General features: G+C 41.4%; 1 pseudogene; it reads left to right on the forward strand.

The window, feature by feature from the left end:
- The first annotated feature begins 14,893 nt into the window (after positions 1-14,893).
- LOC123461717 lies at positions 14,894-16,492 on the forward strand (annotated as a pseudogene).
- The last annotated feature ends 10,847 nt before the right edge of the window (positions 16,493-27,339 follow it).

The raw sequence follows: 27,339 nt of genomic DNA on the forward strand, positions 1-27,339 counted from the left end.
CCAAATGAGCCAATGAGTACAATAGTGGCATATCTGTTATGGGGAAACCAAATGCTCTCTAATTGGACTAGAGACCCACTCTATGAAGGGAATACATGTCTAGTACTGAAAACCTAACCACAAGTCTATGGTGGGGAAGGTCATGAGCATTAGAAATGTAATGCCTGCTCTTGTCTGGCTAAATACATACATTATTTTCACCAAACTGCCCTGTAAGCACTTTACTTAATATTCATATCCATATATTAATGCTACAGTCACTTTTGGTTATTGAAGCTTCTCTTTTCAGATGGTGGTGATTACTGGGATGACCCAAAAGGCACCACGGTACTGAGAAGATATGACGGAGGAATGTTCATCACTGAAACATCTCTATCACACCTTCCAAGGCCCAGGGTCCATTGTGGAAGAGGTGGCAGAAAGAATTTAAGAGCCAAAGGAAGATAGGACTGCTTACAATGCAATCTACCAGACAGAAATTGGCCTTGACATCCATGACCTCACAGTGCCTAGCATTAACTTCACAAGACCCTCATAATAGGAGGAAAAGATGATAACATCAGAATAGACATCAAAAATTAGAGACTAAAGCCAGGTGTGGTGGCACACACCTTTAATCCCAGCACTCAGGAGGATTGCCATGAGTTCAAGGCCACCCTGAGACTACCTTTCCAAGTGAGCCTGGGCTAGAGTGAGACCATACCTCAAAAAACTAAAAAAACAAAACAAAAAAAAAAATAGAGACTAATGGAGAAAGGGAGGGGATATAATGGAGTGTAGATTTGTGAAGGGGAAAGTGGGGAAGGGGAGGGAATTATCATGGTTTATTGTCTGTAATATAGAAGCTGTCAATAAAAAGGGAAAACTTAAAAACTGAAAAAGAAGAGGGGGCAGAAAGGTTGTAAGAGCCACAGAGTGGAAGGGAATGTCTGGAGGCATTCCTCTCCATACACACAATGACTGACTGCTGCTGTCACAACTCATAACCCACAACCCCATGGTGAACACCAGTAATCCCTCTGAGAAAAGCAGAATGATGGTAGAGAAGAGGGAAGTGATGGTACAAACACATGATGTGTCCATACAAAGTTTATACTTAAAAATATGGGGCTGGGGAGATGGCTGAGCAGTTAAGGCACTTGCCTGTAAAGCCTTAAGTTCCCATATAACACCAGTTGTACAAGGTGGTGCTTGCATCTGGAGTTCATTTGCAGTGGCTACAGATCCTGGTGCCCCAATTTTCTCATCTTCTATATGCCTTTCACTGTCTCTCTCTCTCTCTCTCAAATAAATAAATAAATCATTTAAAAAAAATGGTAAAGTGGTGTTATCATGGTGTTGTAGATATTTGGAAGAAAATATCTAATATAAGAGCATTTAAAACACATCCAAAGTAGCACTACCACCCAGTATGTAGATAATGAGGTTACTGTGGTGAATAAGGAATAGCCCGTGAAAAAGCAGAATTCTGTCTCTGAAAATCTACTTTAATAAGCCATATGGTGTTAAGAGTATAATGTTAGTCCATCTTTTGTTTGTCATGTATATTCAAAAGGATTAGAAATAATATGCCTGGCTTTCTTTTGTTATTTGGGATAATTTTTAATGAGTTTTAAAAATATTTTTATTAATTTATTTATTTATTAGAGCCAGAGAGAGGGGTGGGGAAGAGAAAGAGAGAATGAGCACACTAGGGCCCTCTAGCCACTGAAAATGAACTCCAGATGCATGCACCACCACATGCACCTGGCTTACATGGGACCTGGAGAATCAAACTTGGGTCCTAAGGCTTCACAGGCATGCACCTTAATCACTAAGCCATCTCTCCAGCCCTAATATGAATTTTTACATATACAGGTTTTTTGTTTTTTGTTTTTTTTTTTTTTGGTTTTTCGAGGTAGGGTCTCACTCTAGCCCAGGCTGACCTGGAATTCACTGTGGAGTCTCAGGGTGTCCTCGAACTCACAGCGATCCTCCTACCTCTGCCTCCTGAGTGCTGGGATTAAAGGCATGCGCCACCATGCCCGGCTACATATGCAGTTTTAAATTAAAGTTTTGTTATTTAACAAGAAAAGAGAAATTAGAGATGTCATAAGTAAACACCTTCCAGCATTGGGAAAAAAAAGAAAAAACCAAACTAAAAATCAGTAGATGGAGAGGAAAAAATGAAGGGTAAGATAGAAAATAATGAGATAAAACCTCAAAAAATAGTATGAAGTACCAAAACCAGACAAAGACCAAACAAAAGAAAATTACAGAACAATCTTCCTTATGAACATAAATGCAAAATTCTCAACAAAATACTGACAAACAGAATGCAAGAACACAGCAAAAGATCATTCACCATGATCAAGTGGGTTTTATTCCACAGATGCTGGTATGTTTCAATTAATCAAATCAATATATGTGATCAATATATGAAACAAAGGGTTCTTTGAAAGGATATACAATTGATAAGCCTTTAGTGAAACTGACCCAAAGAAAGACAGAACCCAATTAATGACATTAATGATGAAAAGGGCACCATTACAATACCAATGAAATTCAGAAAATCATAATGACATACCCTAAGAACATACACTCCACTAAACTGCAAAATCTAAAAGAAAGTAATGAATTTCAAGATAGATATGACCTACCCAAATTAAGACAAGTTAAAATGTATCATTTAAACAGACCTATAACAAGCAATGAGATCAAAAACAGTTATAAAAAATTATCTCCCAACTAAAAGCAGTCCAGACCCATATAAATTCACTGTTGGATTTTATCAGACTTTCACAGAAGGACTAACACCAATACGTCTCAATCTTTTCTACAAAATAGAAGAGGAAGGAATACTACCAAACACCTTTTATGGAGCTAACATTAGCCTGATTAAAAAAAAACAGCAACAGATAAAGACATAGCAAAAAAAAAAAAAAAAGATAATTATAGACCAATCTCCTCCACAAACATGGGTGCAATAATTCTCAACCAAACACTGGCAAACAGAATACAGAAATACATCAAAAAGATCGCTCATGCTTTCCAGACATCCCTGAGTAACTACAGAACAAGCCTGATTGATCACTAATATCATTTCTCATGGCCCTTCCTTTTCTTTTTCTTTTTCTTTTTTTTTTTTTTTTTTGGTTTTTCGAGGTAGGGTCTCACTCTAGCCCAGGCTGACCTGGAATTCACTATGGAGTCTCAGGGTGGCCTCGAACTCATGGCGATCCTCCTACCTCTGCCTCCCGAGTGCTGGGATTAAAGGCGTGCACCACCACGCCGGGCTTCCTTTTCTTTTCAATATAGGTAACCAACTTTCAGTCACATATACACCATTAGAGTATGCTCTGAAAAACAGGGCTTCTTTGACCCATGGAGCCTAAAGAAAACATGACAGGTATTATTCTGTCTGGCTGACCTACACACTAGAAGATGAGGAAACAAAATGTTTCTGAGGGAAGTACTACCTACCAATCTTTGTCCTGATTCTCCAACTGGAAAACTAGTAATTAAGAGTCAATTTTTAACTCAGTCAGCCCCAGATATTAGAAAAAAATTATAATTAATGGTAGTAAAGCCTGAGAGTACTCTATATAGTGTGGTTGAAGCAGCCACCACAGTTTCCTATAATAGGGATCTTAGGGCTGATCAAAGAAGGAGGACTCTGGCTCTAATAACTGCTTTACAAAAAAAAAAAAAAAAAACCTGAAAAAAAAGAGCTCTTGGTCAGCCAGGATATTTCAAGAGAAACTTTCTGGAGAGGAGACCTCCACCTGTGTCCCATCCTTTATGCCAAGGAGACTACTGGAAAGCCAACTGTTCCTGAAGGCAGAGACCTCCAAGGCCAGAGCCCATCCCACCAGTGGTCTAAATGGAATAAAGGGGCCCAAGGCTTCGCCTCTGGCTCCCACAACTCAAGCCTCCATCACCTTGCAGGATCCTCAGGAAATTCCAAAGATGGAGGGGAATCCCAGTATGTCCTTCTAGCCACTAGAGCATCAATATCAGTCTTAACTCTCTAACCCTGGCCAGCTCTCTTCCCAAACAGTGACGGTGGCAGGCATTTCTGGCAAAGCCCATGACCAGACACTTCTACTTTTCTCTCAGTTGTAACTAGGAAGAATTACTTTTCTACCATGCTTTTTTTTTTAAATTTATTTAGTTGAGAGTGACAGACACAGAAAGAAAGACAGAGGGAGAGAGAGAGAATGGGCGCGCCAGGGCTTCCAGCTTGAAAACAAACTCCAGACGCGTGCGCCCCCTTGTGCATCTGGCTAACGTGGGACCTAGGGAACCAAGCCTCGAACCGGGGTTTTTAGGCTTCACAGGCAAGCGCTTAATCGCTAAGCCATCTCTCCAGCCTTTCTACCATGCTTTTTAATTATATCAAAATCTTCCCACTACTGGGGTGAGATCTCCTAGCTAGGTCAGAGACTTTTCCTGGCTCCCTGGGGCAATGATATGATTACCTCTAATGGAAGTAAATATAAATTAGAAACTGAGGGCCACTGAGGGAAAAATCAGTCTAGCTAAGACAGCCAAACCTATACAGGTTCATCATAAGACCTAGGCTACTATCAAGAGGCTTCTTATGTAACAAAAAAACTTAAAATTCCTTTCAAACAAGAAAATAAATCTCTCAATAGATATTGTTTCTGATTTCCTTTGCCAAGTTTCCACTTAATCTTCTGCCTTGTTCTAATGGCACAAGACCACTTCCTATTGCCTTGAACCATTATAATGCTATTGTTGTTCCTAAATGGTTTTTTGTTTGTTTGTTTGTTTTTTCAGGGATGGGGAAAAAAAACCTACACATTGATGATGATATCCAACTGGCTCTCAGGTTTCTCTCTTGGGCCTCTAGAATAGTGCCTCCCTCTGAAGGAGACTAACTGCTGCATACATCCTATGGCCCCACTCAGCCTGAAGAAGTTAGTCTGTGTGTTCTGTTCCCTTTAACAGTAGTTAGAGTTTCATGTCAGGATGGGGGAATGAAGGAAGATAGGAGAAAGCTAGCTTTTTTAAGCAGTTTCAGTTAGGGATTAAGGCTCAAAGAGAACCAAGAAATACCACTCCACATGCCATTTCACCCTGACCCAAGCTGTCACAAAAATGGAACACAATGTCTGATCAAGACTGATCTACAGCGCCTCCTGCTACCCAGTCTAACATGTTACCTAGACAGACACGTTAAAAACCTTAATGCATAGAAATCAGTAGCCTTCCTAGATACCAAAAACAAATGTATGGAGGATAAAATCAGGAAAACATTCCTATTCATAATTGTGTCAAAATAAATAAATAAAAAAGTATCTTGGAATAAACCAAACCAAAGAAGCAAAAGGTCTATACAATAAAAACTTTGAAAGACTCAAGAGAGAAATTTGCAGAAGACACTAGGAAATGGAAAGACATCCTGTGTTTATGGGTTGGAAGAATCAATACGGTGAAAATGTCAACCTTCCCAAAAGCAATCTACACATTTAATGCAATCCCTAGCAAAATTCCAATGGGATTTCAATAAAATAGAAAAAAAAATCCTAAAATTCATTAGGAAGCACAAAAGACATCAAGTTGGCAAAGTAATCCTGAGCAATAAAAATAAGGCTGGCAGTATCACCAGAACTGATTTCAAGATACATTACAGAGCCATAGTAACAACAACAGAATGGTACTGACACAAAAACAGACATATAGATCAATGGAACAGAATAGAGAACACAGATGTAAACACAAGCAGCTATAGACACCTGATTTTGACAAAAATGCAACAATCTTCACTGCAGAGATGACAGCATCTTTAACAAATGTTGCTGGGGAAACTAGATATCTATATGTAGAAGGATGAAAATAGACCCCTATTTCTCTCCATGCACAAAAATCAGGTCCAAATGGATCAAAGACCTTCATAACAGACCAGAAACTCTAAAACTGCTAGGAAAAAAGTAGGGGAAGCACTTCAACATATAGGAATAAGCAAGGACTTTCTGAATAGAACCCCAGTTGCTCAGAAAGTAAGATAACTAATCAACCCTTGGGATCTCATAAGATTAAAAATCTTTTGTATTGCTGAAGACTCCACATGTTTGGACTGCAGGTCACTGAAAAATGAAGCTGGAACTGAGCTGAAAACCTCGGCCCTGTGGACCAGCTGACAGAAAACTGAAAAAAGCTATGCCGCATGCAGCTCCATGGGAGAGAGACATCATCAATGGTGATAAACAGCAGTAGACATTGCAAGCCTTAGGACTGGCCAGTAAGGCCAAATGTTCCACCTAGTGCAATAGTGGCACATCTGTTATGGGGAAAACCAACAGCTCTCTGATTGGACTAGAGGCATATACTGAAAACCTAATCAAAAGCCTATGGAAAGGGATATCATGAGCTCTAGGGGAGTAATGCCTGCTGTTGTCTGGCTAAATGCATATATTATGCCCACCAAAATGCCCTGCAATCACTTCTCTTAGAATTCATACCAATATATTAATGCTACTCTCACTTTTGGTTAAATAATCTTCTCTTTTCAGATGGCAGTGACCACTAGGAAAACTCAAAAGCCACCATAGTGCTGAGAAAAAGTGACAGTGGAGTGTTCAGCACTGAGCCATCTTTATCACACCTTCCAAGGCTCAGACTCCATTGTGGAAGAGGTGGTGGAAAGAATGTCAGAGCCAAAGGAAGGGTAATAGTGCTCACACTGCAATCTTCCACACAAAATGGCCTGGATATATATGACCTTGCAGTGACTGATACTACCTACACAAGACCCTCATACTAGGAGGAAAAGATAATGACATCAAATTTAAAGAGAAAGTAATTGAAAGGGGAAGGTGATATGATGGAGGGTGAATTTGTGTGGAGGAAAGTGGGGCAGGGGAGGGACTTAATATGGTTTATTGTCTAGAATTATGGAAGCTGTTGATTAAAAAGTTAAAAAAGGGAGAAAAAAAAAAAAGCTTTTAAGCCAGGTATGGTAGTACACGCCTTTAATCCCAGCACTTGGGAGGCAGAGGTAGGAATATTACCATGACTTCAAGCCTACCCTGAGACTACATAGTGAATGAATTCCAGGTCAGCCTGGGCCAGAGCAAGACCTTACCTTGATTTCCCCCCCCCAAAAAAAGGCATTTTGCTTTTGTACAGCAAAGGGCACTATGATTAGAGCAAAGAGGCAACCGACAAAATGGAATAAAATCTTTGCCAGGTATATATCTGACAGACGATTAATATTTGGGGTGTATAAGGAGCTTAAAAATGAAATATTAAAAAAGCAAACACACAACCCAATAAATAAATAAGTTACAGAACTGAACAGACAGTTCTGAAAAGAAGAAACACAGATGACATATAAACATCTAAAAAAGTGTTCTATATCCTTAGCCATCAAGGAAATGCAAATTAAAACTACTTTGAAATTCCATCTCACTCCTATCAGAATGGCTATCATCAAGAAAACAAATGACAATAAACATTGGCAAGGATGCAGAAAAAGAGGAACCCTTCTATACTGTTGCTGGGAACATAGTCTGGTATGGTAATTGTGGAAATCACTGTGGAGGTTCTTGAGACAGCTAAAAAGAGATTTACCATATGATCCAGCTAAAACACGCCTAGGCATATATCCTAATGACACTTCTCAGTACCTTAGAGATATTTGCACAACAATGTTTATTGCTGCTCTATTCACAATAGCTAGGAAATGGAACCAGCCTAGATGTCCCTCTGCAGATGAATGGATAATAAACATGTGGTGCATTTACACAATGGAGTTCTATTCAGTGCTAAAGAACAATGAAATTATGAAATTTGCAGGAAAATGGATAGATCTGGAAAGGATTATACTAAGTAGGTAACCCAGGCCCGAAAGCCAAATGTCACATGTTCTCCCTCATATGTCAATCCTAGCTACAAATGAGTAGATTGAAATCAGTAGCAGAGGCCAGCCAGCTATAAAAGACTATAAAGGAGGTAGGAGAGGGGAGGATTTGAGGAGATGGCATTGTATATATGTAAATAGAATAACAGATTACAGGGAGTGGAATGGCCTAAGTGAGGCCAGGGGAAGAAATTGAGTAAAAAGAGCGGGGGGCGGGGGGGGGGGAGTGGGATGAGGGTCAATCAAAATTCCAGATATTTAGAATAAGACACATGAAAGCCTACTTTTTTGGATAATAGCACATCCAGAAGCCATAGATTTTTACTAGAAAATTTTCAGTGCCAGAGATGGGATACCTTCCAGTGAGTTGTTGGCTAGGGAGCTCTCTGCTGCCTCCAAGGCCCTTGGTTTCCTACAAGAAACAGATGGTAAGAGCTACATGCCTGGGCAGTAAGATCACTAAGAAATCAAGCTGGGACTGAGCTGAAAACCTCCTCCACCAACTGAAAGCTGGAAAAAGCTGCACTGCCTGCAGTCCTACAGGAGACAGAAGTCATCAGGGTTGTAAACATTGGACACCGGAAGCCTCAAATTTGGCCAACTAGGCCAAATGACCAAATGGATGCAATAGTGGAATGTCTGCTCTAGGGGAAACCACTGCTCTCTAACTGGACTTGAGGCCTGCTCTATGGGTACTGAGAACCTAATGAAAAGCCTATGGCAGAGGAGGTCATGAAACTTAGGAGTATAATGTCTGCTCTTGTCTCATTAAATGTATATATTATGCTCACCAAATTGCCCAGTAAGCACTACACTTGATGACATCAAAATAAAAGAGAGACTAATGAAGAGAGGGAGGGGATGTGGTGAAAAGTGGAGTTGTAAAGGGGAAAGTAAGGGAGGGGAAGGAATTATCATGGTTTATTGTCTGTAAGTATAGAAGTTGTCAATAAGTGCTGTCAGTGTGGGTGGGTGAGGCAGTCTGGAGTGAGTAAGCTGGACCCATTTCTGCCCCATCCCACAGCCCAGGTCTGCACTCCCTGCCCAGTCAGTGTGTAGGCTCCTCCCACCTCCCCTATCTAGGTTGCCATGCACTGGTCCATGTCCTGGAGGGCTCAGCACAAAGTAGGCCAGATCCCTCTTACCTTATTCCTCCTAGTCCCCTGGTCCTAGTAAGTCCCATTGTGCCTTGCTCAGGGAGTCCTGACTCCTGTGTGAGCTGTGGAATCAGGCCTTTTGCTCTGGTATCTTGACTGGACACTAAGTACCAACATCCCTGCTCACCTGAGTCAGAGGGTGAATGGGCCAAAGGACACAAATTTGCTTCCTCCTCAATAAAATGAAGAGTCTTCCTAAAATGGGTAGACAACAACACAAAAAAGCCAACAAAAGTCAGAAAACTGAGAGATATTCCCCAACGATGCCTAGACCTACTATGGAAGCCTCCAGAGAAATCAACAGAAATTCATTCCCAAAATGAAAACAACAACCAATGAGACCCTGATTTAAAAAAAAAAAAAAATCACTGATTTCGTAGTAAACTATCAAAGAACCAACAATTCTATCAATGAAATTGAACAGAATCATCTCCTAGAGCATTCATCTTTTAACAGTAGGCTTAACTTGATGGAAGAAAATATTATAACCCTCCAAAGAGCTATGAATAAATTGAAGGTAAGTCAAGAAATGGAAAACCTCAACAACCAGATGATTAAGCTTAATGAAGACATGATCAAATGCAAGAATGAACTACAAGAAGCATCAAGAAAATCAGAATTTGAACTGAAATCATATCTCAAAAAAGAGATGGACACTATGCAAAACATTACAACAGAAAACAAAAAGCAAATAGAATTTATGAAAACATATCTAGAACCACTCACCAACAGAGTTAGTCATCCTGTGACCTGGCAGATAGGACAGAAGAAATTGATTGGGAGGCCAAAAACTTTGCTAAGTTCAAAAGATCAGGTGAACAGATTATGAAGGAACTATGGGACACTCTAAAACCACCAAATATCCAGATTATGGTCATACCAGAAGGAGAAGAAATCCAGACTGAGGCATAGAAAACATACTCAACAAAATTATTGAAGAAAATTTTCCAAATCTTGCGAAACAGAGACCCACCCAGATACAAGAAGCCCACAGAGATTCCAGTTAAGATGGCGATGTAGGTACCACGCCACAGCAGCCTAGGGGGGAGAAAGAGCAAAAAAACTCAACAAAATACACACTTTTACTAAAAAGTGAGGTGTGTAGGAAATTGAAGCGGCAACGGAGAAGTAGGAGAGATCCAGAGCATCCAGACCCTGCACAGGCCGGAAAAAGCGGCCCCAGGAGCTCTGCCAACCGTGGCTCAGTTCGAGCCACAGGAAAACCCAGGTGCAGGGAGATTCCACTCACACCGGTGCTCTCTACAACTCAAGAAATGTGAAGGGAGAATGGCAGTGAGCAACGGTGGAGAAGACCACAAGGTAGAAGAACACATGGAACAGCGAGAGAACCATAGCAGCTGCGGCTCCCTCCCCTCCCCCACTGCCTGTGCCCAGCTTCAGTGAACAGAGCAGTGGTCCCGGGACCCGGCCACGCCAACTTGAGCCGACAGTGGGACCCAAGCAGGGGCAGAGTACGGCAGCAACATCAGCAGCTCCAGCACCGGTAACAGCGGCCCCAGCAGCAGCAGATCCAGTAGCGGCAGCAGCAGCAGACACAGCAGCAGCAGACACAGCAGCAGTAGCTTCAGTGGCATCAGCGGCAGTGCACCCAGAAGCAGCAGCTTCAGCAGCAGCAGTGGCTCCAGCAGTGGCAGCTACATCAGCAGCAGCACAGGCAGCAGCAGTGGTGGACCAAAAAGCAGCAGCAGTTCCAGCACTGGGGGTGCTGATCTGCAGGGCCACACTTGGCAGGCTTGGTTTGCCCAGCAGGAAAAGCCAGTGCCCAGCTCCAGAAATCAGAAAAGCAGCCCAACAACCCAGATAGAACTTGACTGAGACCAAAATCATCCAAGGTAACTGGGATTGCACCAGGGAAGGGTCTCACTTAGTCACAAGCTGACTTGGATCCCTCAACAGACCAGAAATCTTAACCTCTTTGTTGATAGAGGATCTTGGTTGTTATAATAACTACTCTGGCATACATACTTGGGGCTGTTTTTGATTGAATGTGTACAGTGTTTAGTTAAATTTTAGAATCTACCTGTATTTTATTCCACTCAGCCTACTTGAATATTCCCACAAGCAGGGAAACTCAACCCCTAGGAACACCTTTGTAGATATTCTGAGAGTCTTAAGAGCCACACCAAACACCTTAAGCTCCTACCCTGAAAATATATAACATCAAATCAATTGATACAGCTAAGAATACCCACCTAGCTAGAAAATCCAAGCATTAACTTAATCCAAGATGCAAAAGTATACACTATAACACAAGAAACACTAAAAAGCAAGACGATATAATACCTAACAGTATTAATGCATCAGAAATGACCTCCAGTGAGAACGAGTTAGATGAAATGCCTGAGAAAGATTTCAAAAGGATGATTATAAATATGTTCAAAGAAGTCAGAGTACAAATCAAAGGAATCAAAGAGGAAATCAAAGGCATCAAAGAGGAAATCAATGAAGACGCAGGACAAAAATTTAATGAAATAAAGAAGGCTAGACAAGACATAAATAAGGAAATAGAAATAATAAAGAAAACCAGGTAGAATTACTAGCAATGAAGAATAGAGTTAATGAAATAAAAAACTCTGTAGAAAATCTCACCAGTAGAATGGATGAAGGAGAGGACAGAATATCTAAGCTAGAAGACTAGGTGGCAGATCTAATACAGTCCAACAAAGAGAAAGACAAACTTATAGAAAAGTATGAGTGGGAATTTCAAGATTTCGGGACACTATGAAAAGATCAAATATAAGAATTCAGGGCATAGTAGAAGGAGAAGAATTCCACTCCAAAGGCATAGTAGGCACCTTAAACAAAATAATAGAAGAAAATTTCCCCCAAATTGGGAAAGAGGTGCCAATGCAGATACAGGAAGCCTTTAGAACCCCAGCCAGACAAAACCTGGAAAGAACCTCTCCTCGCCATATTATAATCAAACTACCAAACACACAAACCAAAAAAAAAAAAAAAAAATTGAAAGCAGTTAGAGAGAAAAATCAAGTTACCTACAAAGGCAAGCCCATCAGGATTACAGCAGATTATTCAACACAAACTTTAAAAGCAGAAGGGCTTGGCGTGATATATTCCATGTTCTGAAAGATAACAGCTGTCAACCAAGGTTACTTTATCCTGCAAAGTTATCCATTCAAATAGATGGAGAAATAAGGACATTCCATGACAAAAGCAGGTTAAAGGAGTATTTGAAGACAAAACCAGCTCTACAGAAAATACTCGATAGAATCCTCCATGCTGAAGAAAAGGAAAAGCACACATATAAGGAACCTAGAAAAAACAAGCAATACTCAAAAACTAGTTAACACAAGAAAGCACAGGTAGAACTGGAACCACAAAAAAAAAAAAAAAGGTACAGCCATGTAGCAGGATACAAAATAAATACACAGAAATCAGTAGCCTTCATATATGCTAACAACAAACACACAGAGGGTGAAATCAGAGAATCGCTCCCATTCACAATTGCATCAAAAAAAATAAAGTACCTTGGAATAAACCTAACCAAGGAAGTAAAGAATCTCTACAATGAGAACTTTAAAACACTCAAGCAAGAAATTGTAGAAGATACTAGAAAGTGGAGAAACATTCCCTGTTCCTGGATTGGAAGAATCAATATTGTGAAAATGGCAATCTTACCAAAAGCAATCTACACATTTAATGCAATCCCTATCAAAATTCCAAAAGCATTCTTCATGGAAATAGAAAAAACAATTCAAAAATTCATTTGGAATCACAAAAAACCTCAAATATCTAAAATAATACTGGGCAACAAAAATAAGGCAGGTGGTATCACCATACCTGATTTTAACCTATACTACAGAGCCATAGTAACAAAAACAGCATGGTACTGGGACAAAAACAAACATGTAGATCAGTGGAACAGAATAGAGGACCCAGATGTAAGTCCAGGTAGCTACAGCCACCTGATATTCGATAAAAATGCCAAAAATACTCATTGGAGAAAAGACAGCCTCTTCAGCAAATGGTGTTGGAAAACTGGTTATATATCTGCAGAAGGATGAAAATAGATTCTTCTCTCTCACCATGCACAAGAATTAAGTCCAAATGGATTAAAGACCTTAACATCAGACCTGAAACTCTGAAACTGCTAGAGGAAAAATTAGGGGGAACCCTACAACATATTGGTCTTGGCAAAGACTTTCTGAATACAACCCCAATTGCTCAGGCAATAAAACCACAGATTAATCACTGGGACCTCTTGAAATTACAGTTTTTGCACTGCAAAGGACACAGTGAAAAAAGCAAAGAGGCAACCTACAGAATGGGAAAAAATCTTTGCCAGCTATATATCTGATAGAGGATTAACATCTAGGATATACAAAGAACTCAAAAAGTTAAAAAATAAGGAATCAAACAAGCCAATCAAAAAATGGGCTATGGAGCTAAATAGAGCATTCTCAAAGGAAGAAATATGAATGGCATATAAGCATCTAAAAAAAATGTTCTATGTCACTAGTCATCAGGGAAATGCAGATTAAAATTACATTGAGATTCCATCTCACTCCTGTCATATTGGCCACCATCATGAAAACAAATGATCATAAATGTTGGCAGGGATGTGGAAAAAGAGGAACCCTTCTACACTGCTGGTGGGAATGCAATCTGGTCCAGCCATTGTGGAAATCAGTGTGGAGGTTCCTAAAACAGCTAAAGATTATCTACCATATGACCCAGCTATAGCACACCTAGGCATATATCTGAAGGAATCATCTCATTTCCTTAGAAGTACATGCTCCACCATGTTTATTGCTGCTCAATTTATAATAGCTGGGAAATGGAACCAGCCTAGATGTCCCTCAACTGTTGAGTGGATAATGAAGATGTGGCACATTTATACAATGGAGTTCTACTCAGAGGTAAAGAGAAATGAAGTTATAAAATTTGTAGAAAAAAATAGATGGACCTGGAAAGGATTATAGTAAATGAGGTAACTCAGTCCCAGAAAGCCAAGCGCCACATGTTCTCTCTCATATGTGGATCCTAGCTACAGATGATTGGGCTTCTGCGTGAGAAGGAAAATACTTAGTAGCAGAGGCCCGTAAGTTAAAAAGGAGACATAACGGAAAGGGAAAGGAAGGGAAGAGGGTACTTAATAGGTTGATATTTTATATATGTAAGTACAATGATTGAGATGCGGAGGTAATATGATGGAGAATGGAATTTCAAAGGAGAAAGTGGTGGGGGGGGGGAGAGGGAGGGAATTACCATGGGATATTTTTTATAATCATGAAAATGTTAATGAAAATTTAAAATATTAAAAAAATTTTTAAAAAAACACAGTGAGAAACCAAAAAAAATAAATAAATAAAATAAAAACCCAGATAGGTGTGATGGCACACACCTTTAATTCCAGCACTTAGGAAGCAGAGGTAGGAGGATTGCCATGGTTTTGAGGCCACCCTGAGACTCTATAGTGAATTCCAGGTCAGCCTGGACTAGAGAGAGACCCTACCTCAAAAACCCAAAATAAACAAGTTAATAAATAAATATAAAAAGTCAATAAATAAAACCCAGCCAGACATGACAATAGAAGTTTGTAATCCCAGCACTCCAAGGGCTAAGAAAGGAGGATTGTGAATTCGAGGCCAGCCTGGGTTACACAGTGACAGCCTGTGCTAAAAACTGAAAAATGAGCTTGGTGTGAGATGCCCGCCCTGCGCCCTGTTCTGGCTGCGCTGGACTCCTGGGGGCGCCGTGGCGCCGGCTCGGAGTGGAAACCTACTGCGGTGGCGGCGGGACGCATCGGTGAGGGGACCGCCCGGCTTCCCCCGTGGAAATTCGTGGCAGTCAGACCCTGCGCTTCTACTGGAAGGAGTTTGGGGATGAGATGGATGTCCTGGAGTTTACAGTGGACTCAGGTGACCGGCTGCGGTCACCCTTCGCCCTGCAGGAGCTGCACAAGCTGCTGGACAATGGCCCTGACCTGCCTGTCGTCGAGGTGACCAACAAGCAGGACCTGAGAGAGGCCATGAGGCTGGAGCCTCCTGCTTGCTGCCCAGTACTGGAACCACAGTTTTGAGGCCTGTTGCTTCTTCTCACCGGCCCCGGCCTTGGGCAGGAGCCTTGTACCAACCACACTTCCTTCTCTCCTCCAGAGCGAGGCTGAAACAGTAGGCGCCTTCCTAATGAGATAGATGACAGAGGAGACTGTTCAAGTTTGCAGCTGGATCCAGCCTCTCTTGCCTTTCCCTGCACAGTGAGCTCACTCTTCCCTCCCTGCAGGCTCTAGTGGTTGAAACACCAGAATAGGTGTTACAAGTACTTTTGGAGGCTCCAGGTGTCCCGTTCACAGTTCTCTCCTGGCGACTACATGCATTTCCAGTGTGGGCCGGTACTGGGTGCACAGTAAGTCCTTGCTCCCAGGTCTAAATTGTCCTCCAGCCCCTGCTCTGTCCAACTTAACGTGGCCTTGTCCAGTCTGCTTCGGTGGCCCGTAGTCACCTCTTTTAAAAGGTGAGCCGGGCGCTCGCTGCGCGCCGGCCGTGGGGCTCGGGCTCTCCGAGGGGAGCCGCGGGTCGTGGGCGCCGCCGTCCGTGTGCGCGGGTGCAGCCGCTGCGCTTCCTCGGGCCGCCTCGGCGTCTATGGAGGTGATGGAAGCGCCCCCCCCAACCTGGCTCACCAGAGAGCAGGCAAGCAGACCGGTTGTTAGCTGCAGGGAAGTACGAAGAGGCAATTTCTTTTCACAAAAAGGCTACGGCGTATCTCTCTGAAGCCATGAAGCTGGCCCAGTCTGAGCAGGCTCACTTGTCACTGGAACTGCAAAGGGACAGCCACATGCAACAGCTGCTCCTTATCCAGGCGAGGTGGAAGCGGGCGCAGCGTGAGGAGCGGCTGAAGGCGTCGCAGAGCGCAGACAGAGACGCTGCTGCCGCGTGTCCCAAGCGCTCTGCGGAGGCGGCGGGGGGCCGGGGCCTCCATCTGCCTCAGGAGCACAGCCCTGCCACAGAGCAACACCTCCCTGAAGTCCAGCGGGTCTTCGACAGGGATCCAGCCACACTGCCATTTTTACTTCAGCAAAAGAGTGCGCCAACAGAGCCGCGTACTGGCAGCAAAGCCCCCAAGGAGGAGAAAACCATCATAGAGGAGCAGCCCACCAAGACTGCAGACTTGACGCCATGGAGCTCCTGGTGGCTCAGAATGAAAGGCTAGGGAGCGAGAACAGGCAGCTCAAGGCCAGACTTGTGAGAGGCGCTGTGGAGAAGGAGCTGGACGTGGACGCCGACTGGCTGGAGAAGTCGGAGCTGTGGAGCTGCCCCCCCACTCAGAGCCATCCGCAGCCGCCTCCACGTGGCAGAAGTTCGCCACAAACACCGGGAAGGCCAAGGACATTCCGATCCCCAGTCTTCCCCCACTGGACTTCCCATCTCCAGAACTGCCACTCATGGGACTCTCGGGGGATATGCTGAAAGGATTCATAATCAATTAAAATGGGAGGCGGTTGGAGAAAGAGTTAACAGTTAATCCAGGAAAGAGGAGGGGAAAGCCAGAGGGTCATCCCGGCAGTGCTCACGGCTGCATCACGGCAGTGCTCGGGAGAGGAGGCTGCCAGGACCTGGGAAAGTCACTGTGAAATGCGACGCCACTGAGGCGCCACTCAAGCTAATGACTCCAACCTGGCAGATGATAAACTCTGGGAGGTTTGATTTCTCCTGATGCAAACCAAATGGCTACCTGGAATAATTTTTTCAAACTTATTTTTCTTCAGGGTTAAAACTGTATAAAAGTATGTCATATGTAATTAATCGATAATGCCATGAATGATATAATGCAGAAGCCCACTGAGGTGGCCCTGTAAGGCTGCCTGGGACTCGAACATGCTTTCTATCATGCATTGACTGTGCTGTGCACATTTTGTTTGTTGAAACAAAGGTGTGTCGGAGACCTTTCTAGAAACTACATGTGCCACACTTTGCACTACTCTTAACATAATGATAACCTCAAGACTATCAGGAGAAATATTTAAATTTCCATTTTATGAAGAAAGGAACCAAATTATTAGTTATGCATTTTTGAAAATATTACCAGTTTACATAATTAATCAGGGTGCATATTAGTTCTAACTCTGTGTGTTATATGACGCATCATTTGAAACTACAGAAGTGTCCTGTATTTTAAATGATGCATGAGTGAGAGTAACACTAGCTAGCAACATTTGATTGTAAGATATCAATAAAGTCATTGTGTTTCAAAAAAATAAAAAATAAAATAAAAGGTGAGCCGGGCATGTTGGTGTATGTCGTTAAGCCCAGCACTTGGGAGGGAGAAGTAGGAGGACCACTGTGAGTTCGAGGTCACCCTCAGATTCCATAGTGAATTAGAGGTCAGCCTGGGCTAGAGTGGGACCCTACCTGAAAAAATCAAAAACTAAAAATAAAAAAAAAAAAAGGATGAAGTGGTTGCTTTCTAAATATCAGCACTGGCAATGTAAAGTGAGGATAGACCTGAAGGCCCACCTGGCCAGGAGCTTGCTGGATATCTCTCTGCCTCAGTACCTGAGTATCCCCCTGCTTTGAAGGCCTGGAGTACCCCCCTCTCCTGACCACAAAAGTCCAGTTCCCCAAACAAGGCAAAAGATGGGCTTTCCCTGCATCTGGAAAGCTGTTGCTCTTATAGTAACTGTGCTAGTGTCCATGTTACACAAGTCTGGGGAAGAAAAGAGCCGTGTCTGGGAACAAAACAAGCTGGAGTGCACATCAGGCCTACATTTTATTTATTTATTGATACATTTATCAAAGAAACAGACTAAAGTTCTAGGTTCTGTTTCTAGGTGCTGTCATCAGAACCCCAGGCTGGGGTGATGGCTCAGTGGATAAGAAAGAGTGCTTCCTGAACAAGCATGAGGACATGAGTTCCACTCACATAAAAGCCAAATATGACCACGCGTGCCTGTAACCCCAATGCTGAGCTTGGTGGAGACCCGGGGGGCTTAGTGGTCAGCAGGTCTGACAGAGGCAGGGTGGGGTGGAGCAGGTGATTATCATAGAAAATTGGAAACTTATCATGGAAAATGTTAATAAAAATTAAAAAAAAAAGAAAATTGGAAACTTTAAGGAAAATAGCTGCACTCATGGAGAGAACTCATTCTTACACAACCTGGAGACCAGTACTTTATAAAGACTGACAGGTACTCCATTCTCCACATAGCCCAGTATATTGAGGGGACACAAACCTATCCTGGGCTGTCAACAAGTCACTCTGGAAGAGGAATTCTCTACCGGCTGAATACCAAGGACAGACAGCCATCAGCATGGCCTTAGGCACATCACTGAGCCTTCTGGGACCAATTATTTGCTACTAAAAACAAAATCAGACTGAATTTCTGGAGTTTCCTCCCCTGAACATTCCATGATTCTGTGTGGTGATCAACTCACTTAAGGCCCATCTTCATATTGACAGGCATGGCACAAACAAAAGGAGCTTTAATCTGTCAGAGGCCACTGAAGGATAAGTGAACAACCAGCTACAAATGGACCATTTGTTTCTTTTTTTATATCCCACAATTTTTTTTTTTTTTTTTGAGATGGTCTCACTCTGTAGTCCAGGCTGTCCTTGAACTCATGGTGATCTCCCTGCCTCAACCTCATGGAAGTGTTAGGATTACAGGAGGCATGAACCACCATGCCTGGCTTTCCATTTGCTTTTATAGATTGTATGCTGCTGACGGCTTGATATTTGGTCAAAGGTGCTTTAGTGCCACCCTGTGGCCATGAGAGAAGTCTGGGGGAGGAGAGGGAAGCTTGGAGGTCAACAGAGAGGCCCACTGTGCCCTTGGGCTGCAGGCACATCAAAATAATTGGCACTGAGATGCCAAATCACTGCCTGTGACAAGAAGTGGAATTTCTGCTTTTATGTTATTTAAAGAATGCATCTGGTTTTAAAGTGACGTTTAAATGTTTTAAATTTATTTATTTATTTATTTTTTAATTTTTTTTGTTATTTATTTATTTGAGAGCGACAGACACAGAGAGAAAGAGATAGAGGGAGAGAGAGAGAATGGGCGCGCCAAGGCTTCCAGCCTCTGCAAACGAACTCCAGATGCGTGCGCCCCCTTGTGCATCTGGCTAACTGGGACCTGGGGAACCAAGCCTCGAACCGGGGTCCTTAGGCTTCACAGGCAAGCACTTAACCGCTAAGCCATCTCTCCAGCCCTAAATTTATTTTTTATTAGTATATAAAGAATTAGCTCTCAATTATTGTGTTTTCAAAGTTTTTGTTTCCATTCTGGAATTTTGTTGGCAACTTTTCACTTTATCAAAGGAAAGGTGAGAAGCTGTCTGTTCTGTGAGCCCCTCCTTGATCTCCAATGTTTGAAGGCTACCTTGGAACCATGAGTATCATGTAGTACAAGGGTTTCACTGCCCTACCCTCCCCCAAATGAGGATGAACTTGAATAAAGAGCTCTATTGTGTCTATTGAAAAAAAACCCTGAAAAATGAAAAGAAGTGGCTACACACAGGATAAAATATTTGCATATTAATCGAAAAAGGATTAAAATGCAGACTATATAAAGAATTTCTACAACCCAAACAACCCATTTCAAAAGCAGGCAGAAAGTCAGGCATGGTGGCACACACCTTTAATCCCAGTATTCAGGAGGCTGAGGTACGTCCAATGTTCACACAAGAATTATTCACAGTAGGTAAAAATGGATGAAAGTGCTATATTTATGCAATGGCATACTATTAGCTTTTTTTCCAATTTTTTTTATTAGCAACTTCCATGATTATAAAAAAAATTCCATGGTAATACCCTCCCTCTCCCCACTTTCCCCCTTGAAACTCCATTCTCCCCATCTCAAACAGTCTCTCTTTTATTGTGATGTCAAGATCTTTTCCTCCTATTATGATGGTCTTGTGTAGGTAGTGTCAGGCACTGTGAGGTCATGGTTATCCAGGCCATTTTTGTGTCTGGGGAGAGCATGTTGTAAGGAATCCTACCCTTCCTTTGGCTCTTATATTCTTTCTGTCACCTCTTCTGCAATAGACCCTGAGCCTTGGAAGGTGTGATAGAGATATTGTAGTACTGAGCACTCCCGTCACTTCTTTCCAGAAACATGATGCCTTCTGAGTCATCCCAAGGTCACTGCCATCGGAAAAGAGAATATTCACTACCAAAAGTGAGAGTAGCATTAATATAAGGGTATGAACATTAAGAGAAGTGCTTACGGGGCACTTTGATAAGCATAAGGAATACTGTTAGTTTTTAAAAATGCTGGGCATGGTGACGCACGCCTTTAATCCCAACACTTGGGAGGCAGAGGTAGAAGGATCACCATGAGTTCGAGGCCACCCTGAGACTACATAGTGAATTCCAGGTCAGCCTGAGCCAGAGTAAGACCATACCTCGAAAAACAAAAAAAAGAAAAGAATGAAATTCTGACACATGAACTTTTAAGTTATTAAGATATTAAGTAAAATAAGCCCAATACAAAAGAGCACATGCTACAGTATTCCATTTACATGAGATACCCATAGTACTTGAATTCATAAACAAAAAAAGTAGAATGGTGATTGTCAGGTGGATAGAAGAGGGGAATGGTGAATTGTTAGTGAATAGGATCAGAATTTTAGTTTGGGATGATGCAAATATTCTGGAGATGACCATGGTGACTGCACAATAATGTGACTCTACTAATCTCTATAAATTGCATGCTTAAAAGAGTTAATATGGAGCTAGGTGTGATGGCTCATGTCTTTAGTCCCAGCCCTCAGGGTTAGGGTAGGAAGATCTCCAGGAGTTTGAGGTCAGCCTGGGGCTACAGAGTGAGTTTCAGTTAGCCTTGAGAAATACAAAAAAAAAAAAAAAAAAAAAAGTTGCAGGTGTGGTGGCACATACCTTGAATCCCAGCACTCAGGAGGCGGAGGTAGGAGGACCACCATGGGTTTGAGCCACCCTGAGATTACATAGTGAATTCCAGGTCAGCCTGGGCTAGAGTGAGACCCTTCCTCGAAACCCCCCCCCCGCAAAAAAAAAGCTAAGATGGGGTTGGGAAGATGGCGCTCAATGAGTAAAGTGCTTATGTCCCAAGCATGAGGACTTTAGTTCAATCCCCAGAACCCATGTGAAATCCAAGCAAGGTGACACATGCCTATAATTGCAACACTGAGAAGTCAGAGGACAACAGAACACCCTAGGGCTCACTGCTCAGCTAGTCTAACCCAACACATGAACCAATGAGAGACTCCATCTTGAAAGAAAGGCTTCCTATCTGTGGTCTCTACATGTACATACACTTGTACACCGACACAGCTGTGTTTGCACACACACACAACACACACACGTACATGCAGTTATGAAGGTAAGTTTTGGGGCTGGGCAGATTGTTCAATGGTTAGAGGCACTTGTTTGCAAAACCTGCTTGTCCTGGGTTCACTTCCCTAGTACCCATGTAAAGCCATATGCACAAAGTGACACATGCATCTGGAGTTTGTTTGCAGTGACTAGAGGTCCTGGAGTGTCCATTATCATTCATGCTCATTCTCTCTTCCATTTGAGTACTAACCAGGCCCCACCTTGCTTAGCTTCAGGGAACAGATGAGATCAGGTGCCCTCAGGCTATTTCAGGACCCTGCCTCAAACAAACAAACAAAACTGAATGTACAATGTGAGCAGAGATCCTTAAAATGTGCATGTTAGGGGTCCTGCTTATGTGACCTCTCTCCCTTTCTTCATATTAATTCCATGCTGTTTCCATTCTATGGTCTTTCTTCAACCATTCCACTTAAAATAGCCATTTCCCCAACCATTCATTCTGTGACACACAGTCATAACATAATACTTTATTTATTTATTTAAGAAAGAGAGGGGAAGAGGGAGAGAAAGAGAGAATGGGTTTGCCTGGGCCTCTAGCCACTGGAAACGAACTCCAGATGCATGCACCACTTTATGCATCTGGCTTATGTGGTTCCTGGGAAACTGAACTTGGGTCCTTTGGCTTTGCAGGTAAACACCTTAACTGGTAAGTCATCCCTCCAGCCACATAATACATTAAAATCAACTTATGAGAAAGAGATAGAATTGGCACACCAGGGCCTCTATCCACTGCAATCAAACACCAAACATATGTGCCACCTTATGTGCATGCATGACCTTGTGCACATGTGTCCCTTGTGCATCTGGCTTAAGTGAGGTCTGAGGAGTCAAACCTGGGTCCTTATGCTTTGCAAGCAAGTGCCTTAACCATTAAGCAATCTCTCCAGCCCACAACATAGTTCTTTTAACATCTGTTGTTGTCAGCCATCCTCCATCTCCCACGGAGAAAAAGTCATCAGTACCTTTTCCTTTGTTTTAGTCATATCATGGTCTTAGAGCTTGGAACATCTTAGCAGATGTTAAATAATATTTGGTGAATCAATTACAGAATTATGTATTGATTATGTTAGTTACTACATCAGACAGGTATTTAATACATTTAGGCTTTAGGCTTTTTCTTTTTCTTTTTTTTTTTTTTTGGAACAGTGGTAGTATTTAGACAAGTTAAATCATAGGCAAATTAAGGGGGAACAAAAAGACTTCAGGGTGGATCATTTTACATTTGTCAGAAACTCCACTAGGCTGTTGTAAATATGGTTCTGGGTTGCTTGATTGGGCCACTGTCCTGTAATTATAAATATTGACTCTTAGCCAGGTGTGGTGGTATACTCAGGAGGCAGAGATAGGAGGATTGCTATGAGTTTGAAGCCAGCCTGAGACTACATAGCTAATCCCAGGTCAGCCTGGGCAAGACCCTACCTTAAAAAAAAATAAAAAATAAAAAAAACATAGAAACTGACTCTTGGATTCATTTACCAAAGAGTTGGCCAGCTGTTTATTATTTTTTTTTTTTTTTAAATTTTTATTAACATTTTCCATGATTATAAAATATATCCCATGGTAATTCCCTCCCTCCCCACCCCCACACTTTCCCGTTTGAAATTCCATTCTCAATCATATTACCTCCCCATTACAATCATTGTAATTACATATATACAATATCAACCTATTAAGTATCCTCTTCCCTTCCTTTCTCCACCCTTTATGTCTCCTTTTCAACTTACTGGCCTCTGCTACTAAGTATTTTCATTCTCACACAGAAGCCCAGTCATCTGTAGCTAGGATCCCCATATGAGGGAGAACATGTGGCGCTTGGCTTTCTGGGCCTGGGTTACCTGACTTAGTATAATACTTTCCAGGTCCATCCATTTTTCTGCAAATTTCATAACTTCATTTTTCTTTACCGCTGAGTAGAACTCCATTGTATAAATGTACCACATCTTCATTATCCACTCATCTGTTGAGGGACATCTAGGCTGGTTCCATTTCCCAGCTATTATAAATTGAGCAGCAATAAACATGGTTGAGCGTGTACTTCTAAGGAAATGAGATGAGTCCTTTGGATATATGCCTAGGAGTGCTATAGCTGGGTCATATGGTAGATCAATCTCTAGCTGCTTTAGGAACCTCCACACTGTTTTCCACAATGGCTGGACCAGATTGCATTCCCACCAGCAGTGCAGAAGGGTTCCTTTTTTTCCACATCCCCGCCAACATTTATGATCATTTGTTTTCATGATGGTGGCCAATCTGACAGGAGTGAGATGGAATCTCAATGTAGTTTTAATCTGCATTTCCCTGATGACTAGTGACGTAGAACATTTTTTTAGGTGCTTATATGCCATTCGTATTTCTTCCTTTGAGAACTCTCTATTTAGCTCCTTAGCCCATTTTTTGATTGGCCTGTTTGATTCCTTATTAGTTAACTTTTTGAGTTCTTTGTATATCCTAGATATTAATCCTTTATCAGATATATAGCTGGCGAAGATTTTTTCCCATTCTGTAGGTTGCCTCTTTGCTTTTTTCACTGTGTCCTTTGCGGTGCAAAATCTTTGTAATTTCATTAGGTCCCAGTGGTTAATCTGTGGTTTTATTGCCTGAGCAATTGGGGTTGTATTCAGAAAGTCTTTGCCAAGACCAATATGTTGGAGGGTTTCCCCTACTTTTTCCTCTAGCAGTTTCAAAGTTTCCGGTCTGATGTTAAGGTCTTTAATCCATTTGGACTTAATTCTTGTGCATGGCGAGAGAGAAGAATCTATTTTCATCCTTCTGCAGATATTTATCCAGTTTTCAAAACACCATTTGCTGAAGAGGCTGTCTCTTCTCCAATGAGTATTTTTGGCATTTTTATCGAATATCAGGTGGCTATAGCTACTTGGGCTTACATCTGGGTCCTCTATTCTGTTCCACTGATCTACATGTCTGTTTTTGTGCCAGTACCATGCTGTTTTTGTTACTATGGCTCTGTAGTATAGGTTAAAATCAGGTATGGTGATACCACCAGCCTCTTTTTTGTTGCTCAGTATTATTTTAGATATTCGAGGTTTTTTATGATTCCAAATGAATTTTTGGATTGTTTTTTCTATTTCCATGAAGAAAGCCTTTGGAATTTTGATAGGGATTGCATTAAATGTGTAGATTGCTTTAGGTAAGATTGCCATTTTCACGATATTGATTCTTCCAAGCCAGGAACAAGGGATGTTTCTCCACTTTCTAGTGTCTTCTGCAATTTCTCGCTTGAGTGTCTTAAAGTTCTCATTGTATAGATTCTTTACTTCCTTAGTTAGGTTTATTCCAAGGTATTTTATTTTTTTTGATGCAATTGTGAATGGGAGTGATTCTCTGATTTCATCCTCTGTGTGTTTGTTGTTAGCATATATGAAGGCTACTGATTTCTGTGTGTTTATTTTGTATCCTGCTACATTGCTGTAGGTTTTGATTAGCTCTAACAGCTTGCTAGTAGAGTCTTTAGGGTCCTTTATGTATAGAATCATGTCATCTGCAAATAGTGATAACTTGATTTCTTCCTTTCCAATTTGTATCCCTTTTATGTGTGTCTCTTGCCTTATTGCTATGGCTAAGACTTCCAAAACTATATTAAATAGAAGTGGAGACAGTGGACACCCTTGTCTTGTTCCTGATTTTAGTGGAAAAGCTTCCAGTTTTTCCCCATTTAGTAATATGTTGGCTGTAGGCTTGTCATAAATAGCCTTTATTATATTGAGATATGTTCCTTCTATTCCCAGTCTCTGTAGGACTTTTATCATGAAGGGATGTTGGATTTTGTCAAATGCTTTCTCTGCATCTAATGAGATGATCATGTGGTTTTTGTCCTTCAACCCATTTATGTAATGTATTACATTTATAGATTTGCGTATGTTGAACCATCCCTGCATCTCTGGGATAAAGCCTACTTGGTCAGGGTGAATGATCTTTTTGATATACTCTTGTATTCTGTTTGCCAATATTTTGTTGAGAATTTTTGCATCTATGTTCATGAGGGAGATTGGTCTGTAATTTTCTTTTTTTGTTCTATCTTTGCCTGGTTTTGGTATCAGGGTGATGCTGGCCTCATAGAAGGAGTTTGGTAGGATTCCTTCTTTTTCTATTTCCTGGAAAAGCTTAAGAAGCAATGGTGTTAGCTCTTCCTTAAAAGTCTGGTAAAATTCAGCAGTGAATCCATCCGGGCCTGGGCTTTTTTTAGTTGGGAGATTATTGATAACTGCTCGGATCTCCATGTTTGTTATAGGTCTATTTAAGTGATTAATCTCATTTTGATTTAATTTAGGTAGGTCATATAGATCAAGGAAATCATCCATTTCTTTCAGATTTTCATATTTTGTGGAGTATATGCTTTTATAGTATGTCCCTATAATTTTTTGAATTTCTCTGGAATCTGTTGTGATGTTACCTTGTTCATCTCTGATTTTATTAATTTGTGTCTCTTCTCTCTTTCTTTTGGTCAGATTTGCTAAGGGTTTATCAATCTTGTTTATCCTTTCAAAGAACCAACTCTTTGTTTCATTAATTCTTTGGATTGTTCTTTTTGTTTCTATTTCATTAATTTCTGCCCTAATCTTTATTATTTCTTCCCGTCTACTACTTTTTGGTTTGCCTTGTTCTTCTTTTTCCAAGGCTTTAAGGCGAAGCATTAGGTCGTTTACTTGCGACCTTTCTAATTTCTTAATATAGGCACTTAAGGCTATAAATTTACCTCTTAGAACTGCCTTCATTGTGTCCCAGAGATTTTGGTATGTTGTGTTCTCATTATCATTTGACTCTATAAATTTTTTGATTTCCTTTTTGATTTCTTCATTGACCCACTCATCATTTAGTAGTGTATTGTTTAGCTTCCATGATTTTGTGTATGCTCTGTAGCCTTTCTTGCTACTGATTTGTAGTTTAATTCCATTGTGGTCAGATAGAATGCAAGGAATTATTTCAATTTTCCTGAATTTGTTAAGATTTGCTTTGTGTCCTAATATATGGTCTATTTTAGAGAATGTTCCATGTGCTGCTGAAAAGAATGTATATTCTGTAGCCTTTGGATGAAATGTCCTGTATATATCTGTTAGGTCCATATCTTCTATGACCTCATTTAGTCCAGATGCCTCTCTGTTTATTCTTTCCCTGGATGACCTGTCAATTGATGAGAGTGGGGTGTTAAAGTCACCCACCACCACCGTGTTTGGTGTTATCTGTGACCTTAGTTCTAATAGTGTTTGTTTGACGAATTTGGGAGCCCCCATGTTAGGTGCATATATGTTTAGGATTGTAATGTCCTCCTGTTGGAGTGTGCCCTTAATCAATATAAAGTGACCTTCCTTATCTTTTTTGACTAACTTCGGACTAAAGTCCACCCTGTCTGATATTAGGATAGCAACCCCTGCTTGTTTTCTAGGCCCATTTGCTTGAAACACCGTCTTCCAACCTTTCACCCTAAGATAATGTCTATCCTTTGTAGAAAGGTGAGTTTCTTGAAGACAACAAATTGTAGGATCCTGCTTTTTAACCCAGTCTGCAAATCTATGTCTTTTCGTTGGGGCATTGAGACCGTTGATATTAAGAGATATTATTGAAAGGTGTGTATTTATGGTTGCCATTTGTGTGTGTGTGTGTGTGTGTTACTTGTTCTACCTGTGCTCTCTTCTGTTAACTGGTATTTGAGTATGGCTGGTTTTTTCTAGGTTCCTTATATGTGTGCTTTTCCTTTTGTTCAGCATGGAGGATTCTATCAAGTATTTTCTGTAGAGCTGGTTTTGTCTTCAGATATTCCTTTAACCTGCTTTTGTCATGGAATGTCTTTATTTCTCCATCTATTTGGATGGATAACTTTGCAGGATAAAGTAACCTTGGTTGACAGTTGTTATCTTTCAGAACTTGGAATATATCACTCCAGGCCCTTCTGGCTTTAAAAGTTTGTGTTGAATAATCTGCTGTAATCCTGATGGGCTTGCTTTT

This window comes from Jaculus jaculus, chromosome 6 (genome assembly GCF_020740685.1).
Source record: "Jaculus jaculus isolate mJacJac1 chromosome 6, mJacJac1.mat.Y.cur, whole genome shotgun sequence".
NCBI lineage: Eukaryota > Metazoa > Chordata > Mammalia > Rodentia > Dipodidae > Jaculus > Jaculus jaculus.